Source organism: Nipponia nippon, unplaced genomic scaffold (assembly GCF_047370975.1).
Source record: "Nipponia nippon isolate SJK-2023a ecotype South Korea unplaced genomic scaffold, ASM4737097v1 scaffold_3, whole genome shotgun sequence".
In the NCBI taxonomy this organism is placed as follows: domain Eukaryota; kingdom Metazoa; phylum Chordata; class Aves; order Pelecaniformes; family Threskiornithidae; genus Nipponia; species Nipponia nippon.
Window position 1 is genome coordinate 82,918,900 of NW_028262347.1, and position 12,707 is coordinate 82,931,606.

Consider the following 12,707-nt stretch of genomic DNA (forward strand, 5'->3'; position numbering starts at 1 on the left):
TGCATCTTACTACGAAGCAGCAGACAAAGAGGAAAAGAAAACACTTGGCAGATGATCTGTGGCAGGTATCTCCTGTTGTGGGGCTCTTGGCAATCTGAGCACACTGATTCAAATAACTAAGAAATAAGCAAATGAAGAAGTCTAGAGACAGCATGCAGCTGGCCCTCATGCTAGCTCTTATTGACATGGTTGACATAATCCTAAAAAGAAACTACAGAGTTAGCTAAAATAGCAACCGTTGGTTCTTAAACAGCTCTTATTTTCCCATACTTTTGTCAGGGTAGGGGGATAGCATGTGCCCTCAACACAGTATTTGAATGGAATATTTCCCTGAAGATCTCCAACTAGATTTGTGGCATTGTACTTTTCATATCTGCTCTCTTCCCCCACTCTTATTGCATCATGTCTCAGCATTAGCCTGGCTTTTGCTGGATGACTGCACATGATGTTGTATAATTAAAAACTTTAGTCTTTAACAAACAAGTCTAAACAAACTTTTAGTTGTAGCCAAAACAAAAGCAACCTTCAAATGGGGAATCAGATGTCACAGCAAGGAGTGCACAAGATATCTATAGACAGTCTGAAACAGTAACTCTAAAGAGGGTGAGAACTACCTTTATTAGTTTCTCTGTTACCTGTGTGTGGTGGGTTGACCTGGCTGGACACCAGGTGCCTACCCAAGCTGCTCTATCACTCCCCTTCTGAGCTGGACAGGGGAAAGAAAATATAATGAAAGGCTCGTGGGTCGAGATAAAGACAGGGAGAGATCATTCACCAATTACTGTCATGGGCAAAACAGACTTGACTTGGGGAAATCAGTTTAATTTATTACCAATCAAATCAGATCAGGATAATGAGAAATAAAGCCAAATCTTAAAAACACCTTCCCTCCCACCCTTCCCTTCTTCCCGGGCTCAACTTTACTCCCAATTTTCTCTCCATCCTCCCTGCCAGTGGCACAGGGGGACGGGGAATGGGGGTTGCGGTCAGTTCATCACATGTTGTCTCTGCCTCTCCTTCCTCCTCACACTCTTCCCCTGCTCCAGTGTGGGGTCCCTCCCACAGGAGACAGTTCTCCTTTAACTTCTCCAATTTGAGTCCTTCCCATGGGCTACAGTTCTTCATTAACTGCTCCAGCATAGGTCCCTTCCACAGGGTGCAGTCCTTCAGGAACAGAGTGCTCCAGCATGGATACCCCATGGGGCTACAGGTGCTGCCAGGAGCCTGCTCCAGCGTGGGCTTCCCACGGGGTCACAGCCTCCTTCGGGCATCCCCCTGCTCTGGCATGGGGTCCTCCACGGGCTGCAGGTGGAGATCTGCTCCACCATTAACCTCCATGGGCTGCAGGGGCACAGCCTGCCTCACCATGGTCTTCACCACAGGCTGCAGGGGAATCTCTGCTCAGGTGCCTGGAGCACCTCTTCCTCCTCCTTCTTCACTGACCTTGGTGTCTGCAGGGCTGTTTCTCTCACATTTTCTCACTCCTTTCTTCCGGCTGCTGTTGCACAGTAGATTTTTCTCCTTCTTAAATATGTTATCCCAGAGGCACTACCACCATTGCTGGTGGGCTCAAGCTTTGGCCAGCGGCAGGGCCATCTTGAAGCCAGCTGGCATTGGCTCTATCAGACATGGGGGAAGCTTCTAGCAGCTTCTCACAGAAACCATCCCTGTAGATCCCCCTGCTACCAAAACCTTGCCACTCAAACCCGATATACTGTGGAAAGCTGATAATGGTGTAGAGATTTGCAAAGGCAAAAATCAGGGGTCGTTTACCAAATTATTTCCTCCATGAGTCAAGGACACAAGTCAGCTCTACTCAACAAGCTCTTTGACTCTCTTTCAGATCTACATTGCCTTGTCCTTGCCAGCATCCTAGAAAAGTGATGCCTCTGCCCTCAGGTTTTTCACCATTTTTCCAGTTTCTTGAGGAGCAGCTGTAGCACACTGTCAGCCTTTCCCGTTGCTGAGGCAGAGCTGGGCCAACACATTCATTCCTTTCACACAGACTCTAGTGAAATTACTCCACTGGATCCTTGTTTTGGACTTGCTTTTATGTCTGGTGAACAAGCCATGCAATGGAGGTATCACAGTAGTTCTGGAACAGGTCTCATTTAGATATCTCTTGATGAAGCTTGTGCAAATGGCATCTAGGGTATTCTGGTATTGTCAGAGTGTCACCTGTACCAATGGTGATACCATTTCTGACATTTTTAATAGAAATGGTATTAATCCGACTGACCTTCTGCCAGTGGCAAAGCTGAGAAAGATCGATTGTGGTGGTGCTGCCGTTTCATATCAATACAGCCTTTCTTAAACTTTCTCTCATCCTTCATATCCATAAGATTCTCTAGCCTGAGGATGTGATGGGACAAATGCAACAGAGAAGTGATTACAAAGTTGGGGATGGTTATCTCATTATGGTTATCAAAAACCAAATAAAAATAACAAGTACGTGAGGTAAATACCTTCCCAGAACATCTATGAAGCTACAAATCTGACTTTTCTCTGTACAGCATGGAATTGAAAAACAAATCCTGCAAACAAATTATATTTTGCTACATGCTTATTATTCAAACACTTGGAGTTATTTCAATTAAAAGTATCAACTAGAATTTTATTTCTCATTCCTTCTATGTGTTTTTAATCACTTAAATTAAGAAACATCAAGAGCTTTACACTAGCTCAGGCCCACATGCTTAGTTTAATACAAACTCGTATTTTCTGAAGACAGCAACTTCCAATTTCCTCTTTTGGAGCTAAGCAACATTTCCCATGGCCCACTGAATGTCTTCAAAACAACAGACCAAAGCTTCATAAATATGAACGCAGCCTTCCTTGCCCTGTGAAACTCTGAATCTGTCTTAGAAATGGGTACTCTAGGCTCCCTCAACAATAGAGATGGATGCTTCTAGATTCCCATTCCAAGACCTGAAGAATTTCACAGAGGTCCCTGTTCCTGCTCTTCTGCCTTGGATCCCTTAGGTAGGGCTTCAGCAGAAGACGACAGCTGAAGAGCCTGATTCAGGCAGTGCAGAGCCATGGTCTCTGGTGCATTGATGATGCCAGAACGGGTCAAATAAGGAGGCAGATAGTTAGGATGCAGGTCTCAAGGATGAGCCTCCAGCAGCAGGAAAGTTAGCAGAGCTAAGAGACAGAGAGCAAAGTAAGGACATACCATATGTTACGCTAACCTGGAGTTTGCTCAGTGCTGGTTTTATTCTATAGTGAGAGTTTCTAATGTGTGTTTTGGCTGAGTGGGAACCACCCAAGTCCCACAGTGCTCCAGCCATGCTAATTCACTAGCAGTTTCCAGAGGAGAGGGTGCATCTCTGTTCCCTTTGGCATTGCCTTGGCAAAGGCAGCTCTCTACTGGCAGTTTTAAACGAATTTTCAACTTGTGGAATGGATCCCACTACAACTACGTTAAAGCAATTTGGGGATTTTGGCAATATCTCCTTTATATTTTTAAGGTAAACATTTATGTTGTCATTTTCAAAGCTTGATAACTCGCTTTGAAGGTGTTGCAAATTTCAGCTTCCCTTTTTTTAAATGCAATTGAACCAGGAAATCTGTTGCATAAAGCAGTACATTTCAACTTATTTAGAATCATCATTTTCCAGGGAGTTCAACAAAGTGTTCAAAGCAAACAGCATTTCTGCTGCCATGTACAATAAGTGCAATGCCATATTGTAAATCAAATTAGGCAAAAGACAGCATCATTTCAGCATCCAAAATAAATATTCAAGCATTCAAAAAAAAAAAAAAAACAGAAAAAAATGGGAAACGCAAATGTCATAGCTAAAATGTCAATTTGATATTCTTGTGTCAGGAACTTATATTTAATTTTTATTACGGATCAGCAATATGCTATCCTGGTGCATACTTGTGAAACATCCATAATATATTTTTGTTTTGACTTGAAACTAAAAAAGGCCAGGCAAACTATTTCAGCTAAGTCCAAGGGATCATTTTATATTTCCAAATATACAGAAAACTCAAGCCACTTTCAGTCAAAAGCACTTTTCCAAACACAAAGGGATTCATATAGGCTCTGCAGAATTTCCCCTGAGCTTTGCTGGAGTTTTGGCTCATGTAAATCAGGGTTGTCGTGCCTGTGTAAGTCTGTGCAAGTTTAGGATATTATCATCTCTAGCTAGTCATCCTGCCCTCTGCCAGAGGGTACTACCTATATAACAGGGATAGCAGGCAGAAGTGTATACCTAGAGCAAACTCACCTACCTTAGCAGTTTAAGTTGATATCTTGGAGTACAAACCAGAGAAGATAAGGAAAGAGTGTTTTCCTATGCTGCTTCTACTATGGGTGAAGCAATAGCAGAAAGTCAGGGTGGACAATTTTAGGCATAGTTCAAGGCACTGCAATTAGACTCTCCAAAGCTTCCAGAGTCCAAAACCATTTTATTTTCCTGAGCTGCAAGAAACTGCTGGACACAGAAGTCTTCACTGGGTGAACACAGGCATTGGCTATCTGGATATAGATAAAAAGACAGTGAAAATTACAGGATACCAGGCTTCAGTCACAGTGTCTTAGACAAGACTCCATGAAAACAGGAAAGTATGGACAGAAATCTGATGACTGATTCTAAAGATTTGTCAGTTCAATGCATCAAAGTTTGACAGAGTCCAGATACTTTAGACTCTTGGAGACAGGTATTTTCCTATATTTAGTGATTTTCAGACACTGAACTTCTGTCTTTAACAAGCTATTTTTCTTCCAGTGCTCTGACTTCCTGTCCCAAAAATGAAAATAACCACACTAAAATGTTATACTTCTAAGTGTATTTTCCTCAGATTTTCTCTGTGTATTTTTCAGGCTTAAATAAAGCTGACTTTAAAATATTAACTGTTAAAGGTAAAACTAGCAATAGATTCCATGTCAGAAGCAACTCATGCTAACTGAATGCTTTGAATGCAAGGGTATCCTTTAGAGATATGTATATACAATGGAAATGTACAGAGATGGAAATGCAAATAGAAAAAAACCTTGAACAGCTATTTCACACAGGCTCTTCCTCTGAGCTTTCTTATCCATAGAGAGGGGTGGTGCAGAGTAAGTTCTGTGGCCTAAACTTAAATTGTACCTACTAGTATTTTGCTACTAGCTATTATTTTGCTGCTAGTATTTTTTCTGTGACTTTCCCAAGTAGATGTTATATGTCAAAATGTCATTTCAAACAGTTATTTGCTTCACAGTGTTCTCTTTTCCTAGTCAACATTTGTTATGCTAAATGAATATCAAGGTTATCAGCACATTTGATCTTGTTAATAACCATGTTTCAATACAATATGAGCCAAGATAGTTCTACACAGCTGATAACTCAGTTACTTCATTGCCAGATATACATTAACTGTGGGCACCAACCAAAAGACCCAGGATTCAAATTTACTAAATTTACTAAAATTACAATTTACCATCTTAAACTGAAATGTGAAGGATGCCTTTTAGGATGATCAAATCAAAGCCACACCTGCCTCCCTCCTCCCTTCTTCCACATGCAGATACTATAAACAGCAAAGAAAATCAACTATTGTCACCAATGCAAAATTCAGGATCAGTATTGCAATAATAATTCTGAGTGTGAAAGACACTACAATAATCTAATTTGCACATGTCCACGAATCAAAAGATCCCAATCATTGGACACTTTGCAATTCTGATATACGATTTGGGACTCTTCAATGGACAACTTAGACTTGGTTAACTATTCTATTCCATTAAAGGGTGACAAAGTTTGTGAGAAAGTGATTTTTTTTCAATGTAAAAAGTTATTTCTGCAAAAATATCTTTTTTGGAGAAAGCTTTATCAACGTGTATGCTTTGCATTATTGGGAAACCCTAAAAAAAAGTTTGAATTTCAGCCTGGACTGAAATAAACTTCATTGCTGAACTACTCTTACCCTTCTGTCTCAGATCAATTCAATGTTAAACTGTAGTACTCCACAGGATACATTGCCTCCTGGCAATTGTAGCTGGGAAATCTTATGCCTTCATCTTCCCCTATGTTCATTCTGTACCTTCTAACATGCAATTAATATGGTAGTACCACGTGGCTGATACAAAGGGAGAGATCATGTGCAGCACTGAAGACATTGCCTGTCGAGAAAACACTGCACATATAGAAGACAACAGTGAAAGCAGATCTGGAAAAAATGGATTGAGAGCAGTGTGCTTTACTTAGCCCTGGTGATGAAGAGAGGGAGCCAAAGACTGAGTGTCTCCCTGATTCTCTCTCTTGTCTCAGAAAGTGAGCAGGTCCAGGAGGCCCAGATCCAAGGACTACCCGCAGAGAGTTGCTGCACAGGGCAAGAGGGCAAGACGTGCAACAACGAATCAAATGAGCCTTTGTGGCCGATGCAAGAGGAATAAGATGGAGTGCAGATGGTGAAACTGAACTGAGGCCCAAGCTCTGAGTTATAAAAAGTGGGCATGTGAGGACATGTTAGTAAAGCACAGGCTCCATTTCTTGCCCTGCTTCGCCTTTGACCAACCTCGTTCAATCAAAGAGAAAGAAAAGCGCCAGTGTTGCTCACTTTGGGATGTTAAAGTCTTCGGAGAGTGGCAGGGGGGGAGCATGGTTTCTCTAGGTGACATTAACCCAGCCCCTGATCTACACAGTATTAATCAAGACTCCTAGCTCTACATCACAGAGCTCCATAAAGACCAGAAAGAGGTGTTGGCAAGAGAAGGATGAAAGTGCAGCAACATTCTCTATGACATTCTCTATTCTCTATGTAAATTCTCTGGGGAAAATGAAAAAAACCCCAAAGCAAGCCTTTTTAAATTATTTAATAATGACTGTGAGATGAGCTGACTACTGGGTTGTCTTCTGAGATTTGAATGAAGAGGAGGTCCTTAATACCACCAGACATGATTGTCTCCAGCCATCAGAACTTTTCATTCAGAGATGACTCTTCTTTGTTTTTTGTGGGGTTATTTTTCAATATTTATATTCTGTAGTTACTGAGACAGATAGGCTAATGTCACAGACTAATTACGAACTGCAAACTGACCGTGCAAAGACACTAGCTAGATATCATTGTTCTCAGGGTATATAAAGCATCATGGATAGACATGAAATGTTGGTTACATGGCTGTGTGCCCAAGCAGGGCACTAGACAAGGGACATTTTCATGAGATCACAAAATGAAAGTCATACCAGGGCATCCTATTTAAAGAGGATTACAAAATGCATCAAATAATGTTTATTCACTCATAGCCAAAATAACACACTTTAATTACACAGAGCAAATCGCAACACCCCAATGAGGTGACACACAAATGGTGAAAATTATAACTGCAGAAAATTCATACTGCTGTACTGGAAAAGGAAAGTGTTTTCATTTGGGAAAACTACAATTCTTGCCATTAAACAGTGTTACGTCTGTTTGTGTTCTACATGCTGTTGCATTGTGGTGTCAGGCTAACTTCAGTGCTCAATGTAACTTCACTTTGGTGCACAGAAAGAGAAAGAAATGAACTAAGACCCAAGCCAGCAGAAATGCATTCACCCATGTAATTTTATTGGCTTCAGAGAGATGGAAATAAGTGGGGTACTAAATACACCCAGGTATCATAGGTGGAATATAATACTGAATTCCATGTGTCCTATAGTAACCCTCCAGAAAATTTGCCTTTACATCTGGTAGAAAGAAACCTATATATTTGCAGTAGACCTGCCACCACCTCAAGCCATAATTTAAATAAAACAACATAGGCCAAACATTGCTTTAGCCTTTTGCTCTTTGGATAATATTACCAGCTCTCCTAGGCTTTGGTATAAGGAGCTTAACTCTGCAGCATTATTGTGACTAATCTCATCAGACACTACTGTGGCAGCCGGGCTCCCCTAAGACAGCCTAGGGGAGGATCCCAGGGAACAAGTGAAAGGCAGATGGGGAAGCCCTGCATAAAGAATATGAAATAAACACTCAAGAGCTCAACGGAAATCCCAGATAAAAAAACAAGTCTAGTCTCCAGGCCTCTTTGGACCCAAAAATATCAAAATCCCATTTCTACTCTTTCATAGACTAAGGGAAGGCAAATGGGTGTCAGAGGAATCCAGTGTAGATGTGAATGTATATGGGATGTTTATTACTGGGCTTCCTATCAGTTTAAGATCCATTTTACACTTCAGAAGTGCTACTATGGTAGTGGTGAGTTCACCAAATAATGTGAGTCCATCATCCTGAAAATGACTTCAGCCTGGACCTCAAGGCAGCCCAAAGTTGCTTTATGAAGAGATTCATTAAAATAAGCCTTTCTTTTTATTTTCTTTCTCTAAGAAAAAGAAAAAAAAAAAATCACCTGGCTGGAAATAATGGGATGATAAGAGGGAAACTCCACCTCATGTTGTGATGGAGACACAAAAACCTACATTTCAGATTTTCCCAGTGTTTTCAAAAGAGAGCAAGAAAGACACTTTTACCATAGCAAGGGCCAAAGGGATAGATCCAGCCCACTGGGATAGATGGGTAGAGACCCTGGCAAAGTTATGATCCTTCAGGAGAGAAAGGTGCATTGGTGGGAATCTGCTGTAACTTTTCTCTGGCTACAAGCTTCCAGAGTCATCTAAAATGTGCTGTCTCCAGTGAATTTCATCCATATGCTGAGAACTCACCTGCTAAGGCAGCATTTTTTTAGTTAATAAAAATACACTCTTACAGAAAACTTGGGTTTCTGGAGGTTTGTAGGCACTGAAAAATGAAGGTCGCGAAGACTGGACAAAATCACATCTGTTCATGATCCCAATATACAGGTAGGCCTAGCCTTTTTCAGAACTGTTGCGAGACATGTCAGAAGAATAGGGGTAGCTGGCTGGGAAAACATAAAAATGCATGACAGAGTAAATATCTGTCCATCCATATCTGTCCATCCATCCATTCATTGATCTTGTACACATCCTGACAACAAGATATGCTTCCGGTTTCCTTTCTTTCTCTCTTCACACATCAATCCAGGCAGTTAGTGGACATCATAATTATAGTAAGCTCTTAAATCCCAATAAATACTACCAAGCTGGCTACTCAGAGGCTTCCATGTTATCAACTTTCTAACACAGTAATAATGATTAGACTATATTGCATCTAACTGCTTTTAGAGGTTTACCCTTTGATTAGACTTGGGGGAAGGGAGGAAATACTGGCAAAAATGGGAAGGAGATATTTCAGCTTAGAAAGATATTTAGAGGCTATGTTTTCAAATTTTTACTTTAAAAAAATTGGCAGAATAAACATGTAGAGATGCCTGTTGTTAGGGTCTGGTGTTCTTTTAAGCACAACAGTGACAGAGAAAATGAAGACAATGATAGAGAAAATGTGGCTGTGTGGGCTCTGGGATACCCAGTGCTATAGAAACTTAGTTTAGCACTGGCTGGCTCATGTCCTGCACCATGAGCTCAATTTCCCAGCCTGTCAAAAGGGCAAAAGGCTTGGCTGACTACTCACATCTTGGTTGTGTCTAAATTGGATTGCCCAGCATCTCCAGTGGAAGTGCTCAAGGTTTTCACTACCAAGAGCAAAATCAGAACCAGGGTGGGGGGCAGTGAAAACAAGACCAGGAATGTAGCATCTCCCGCCCTCCACCTGCATGTTGGCCAGGCATTGCCTCAGTCTTATATCAGTCCTAGACAGTCCCAGCCTGCCTCCTTCCTCCATCCCATCTGGTCTGCATCCCAGTCCAGGAAAATTGTACAGCTACCTCCAGGTTTGTTGTCCAGCATAGTTCACCATAAAGTTTAGGAAACACAAACTAGTTCATCTTCCATCCAAAACTTACAGAGCTCAAATGTTTCCCCAGCCCCTGGGGCTCTGAGGAAAATGCCTTCTGTATCTCAAATTTCCCATGATTCAGATCTTCCTCAGAGACCTTCTGTGCAGCACATCTCACAAAAGGCACCATCTAGTTTTGCTGCTTTAAGATCTTTCCATTCTGCAGCAGCAGCAGAGTAGGACCAGGATGAGAAGAGGAGGGAAACAGGCAAGGTCAGTGAATGCTTGGCACTCCAAATGGCTGCAAGGTGAGGAAAGGATCCTGGCACATGGCGAGTCAAGAAAAAATCTAGGAAGGGTTGATAGAACTGCAAGTGAGAGCAGCATGCTTTGAGTGGAGGAGGACTGAAGGGGATCAGTAACATTCCAGGGGCTACAAAATCTTTAGAGGGCTATGGGTAAATACAGTGGAGACAGAAGGAAGCTTCAGCCGGTCCTTCTCTAGAATCCAATAAATGACTCTCACAGAATCTGTCTATCAACACAGACATCAGTACCAAGTCATCCATGTATATTTTGGTTCCCGTTAGTGCTGTGAAGCTCTGTATACAGCACACGGTGATTCATAAAGGATGTGTAAGGCCCAGCAGTCTGTGGCAAAAGTAGTAGAAGCATGCTAAGGCCAAGGCAGACTGTGTGTTCTCTGTGTCACAGGACTGGAGTGACTTGCCAATAACTTTCCCTCCTCATTTTCCATTAAAGTTTGTCCAGACATCCACAAAGGGATGCCACACTTCTGGCCATAATCAAGGTTCATTGAATGCCCAGGTGATTTTGCACCAAGATGCAGCTTCTGGTTTGGGGCAGAATTTTTCTGAAGGGCAAAGTTAAAAAATACCAGAAGTGTTATGTGCTTCTGTCCCTGCTGCAAGTATTGCAGTAGCTGTTGCAGAGTGAATACATGTGTTCACAGACACCCACAGACTGACAAATGCATTCATCAAACACTCACCTAAGAATTTCAGCAGACAGTTTTGTAAATGTTGAAGTCAATCCCAAGAAAAAGAGGCTGAGTTCACTAAATAAGGTCTGTGTTTCAAAACTTTTCCCAGTTCATCTCCACTGGTTAGCGCTACTGTAGCTCTTAATAGAAATTTAGGCTCTGGTTGTGCATGACACTGAGGAGGGCACAAGACTTTAGAGAGTTGTGTTGACTTTAGTAGGGCGTGTAGGACTTAGCCTGTAGAAGCAATATATAGGGTAGGGCTTTATGAATCAATAGGGTAGGTGTATAAAATGGCACACTTAGGAAATTATATGGCAGTCAGGAATAAAGGCCAGTTTAATTCAGTTCCTGTCTATGAGACGGCAATATCAAGTGACTACAAATGCATATGACTGGGACAAAATGAAAGAGGCCAAAGATATGTCAGCTGAAGAGGAAATCAGTTGAAATGATCAGCCTGACTTTCTTCAGCAAATTGCAGTTCAAAGGGTTGACCACTGAGGAAGAAAAAACGTAGGTTTTGATATTGAGGTTATTTTATATTCCTCATGTCATTCATGACTGATCTACAGAAAGAATGTTTATGTTTCTACTACTTTGAAAGTCAATATATCTTTCAGCCCATGTTTATTTGTTATTTATATGCCTACTCACTTCCACTGATACTGAATATATTTAGAAATAACTGTCCTTATAAATTTCAGCATCTCTCTCTGTGAAAAACAGAGCCACTTCTAGAGCAGAACATGGCAGCCGTTTAGCAGCACATAACACTTCTGTGCATCACTTTAGGCTACGAAGGATTGCAGATTACCATATGTAATTGCCATTGCAAGATGAAAGCTTAGATACTTAGGCTATAATTAACCACATTGAATTTGAGCGGTAAGCTAAGGTTAATGGTCCTACAACACTTGAGAAAAGTGTAATTGATCTCTTAGAGAGCATAAGTGATTAGGATATCAGTTTGTGTCACTGGAAAGATAGTGCTGTCAACGCCACAGTGTCCACTAACAGTGTACACAGTGCACCAATTCAGTACCAACCTAATGAAATGGATGTGCTTAATACCACATTTTCCAGCACCTTACAAGCATGGCCATAGACTGACTCCATTGTCTTTTGTGTTTGTCACAATCAGATGAACTGCTCAAATAGGGATTCATACATCTCATAATAATCTCTTCTTTTCCTCCACCTCCTAACGTCAGGTAATGCTGCTATCCCCATTTCATTGGATATGGCATTAAGCAAAGAAGCTATGTGAGCTGAGCCTGAGACAGAGCTACGCTATATTGCCTGAACCACAAGCGATTAACATGATGCTGCATCCAAGATAGTAAAGCCTGAGCCACAGAGGATATGGCAAACTGAGATCTCTATGTTAATGTGGACTTGCAATTGACAAACTTGCCCTAACACCACAAAGAAGATATAACTTGTCAGAGGAAGGAAATTAAAGACAGACCAGATGAACCCCAGGGTGGGATTCCAGCACGGAAGGAACCATCCCTGGAAATATGAGGGAAAGAACAAGAAAGAAATTTTGTGTGATCAGATTCACCAGAGTTACCTTCCAAAACACTTCAGCATTTGGGGAAGAACTGTTCAGCTGAAAACCTTTTCTTCCCAACAAAACAAAACAAAACAAAACAAAACAAAACAAAACAAAACAAAACAAAACAAATGTTTATGGCAGTATGGAAGGCTCTCCCATTTCTTCACAGGTTCATTTCAATTCACTACCTCAGCTACCCCATCACACAAACTGATTATTCCAAAATGACCAATGATCTTTATAATTGCATGCCCTCTCTTGATACAAATGTGTGCCTAAATTTCCTTCTCAACAATTAGTTGTATTTCCACTTGAGCTTTTCACTGCAGAACAGAAATAGATCTTATCTGACTCCAAATGGATTGTTACCAATGAGCGGATTAGATAGAAAACAGATGTTGGGTTGGAAAAGATGTA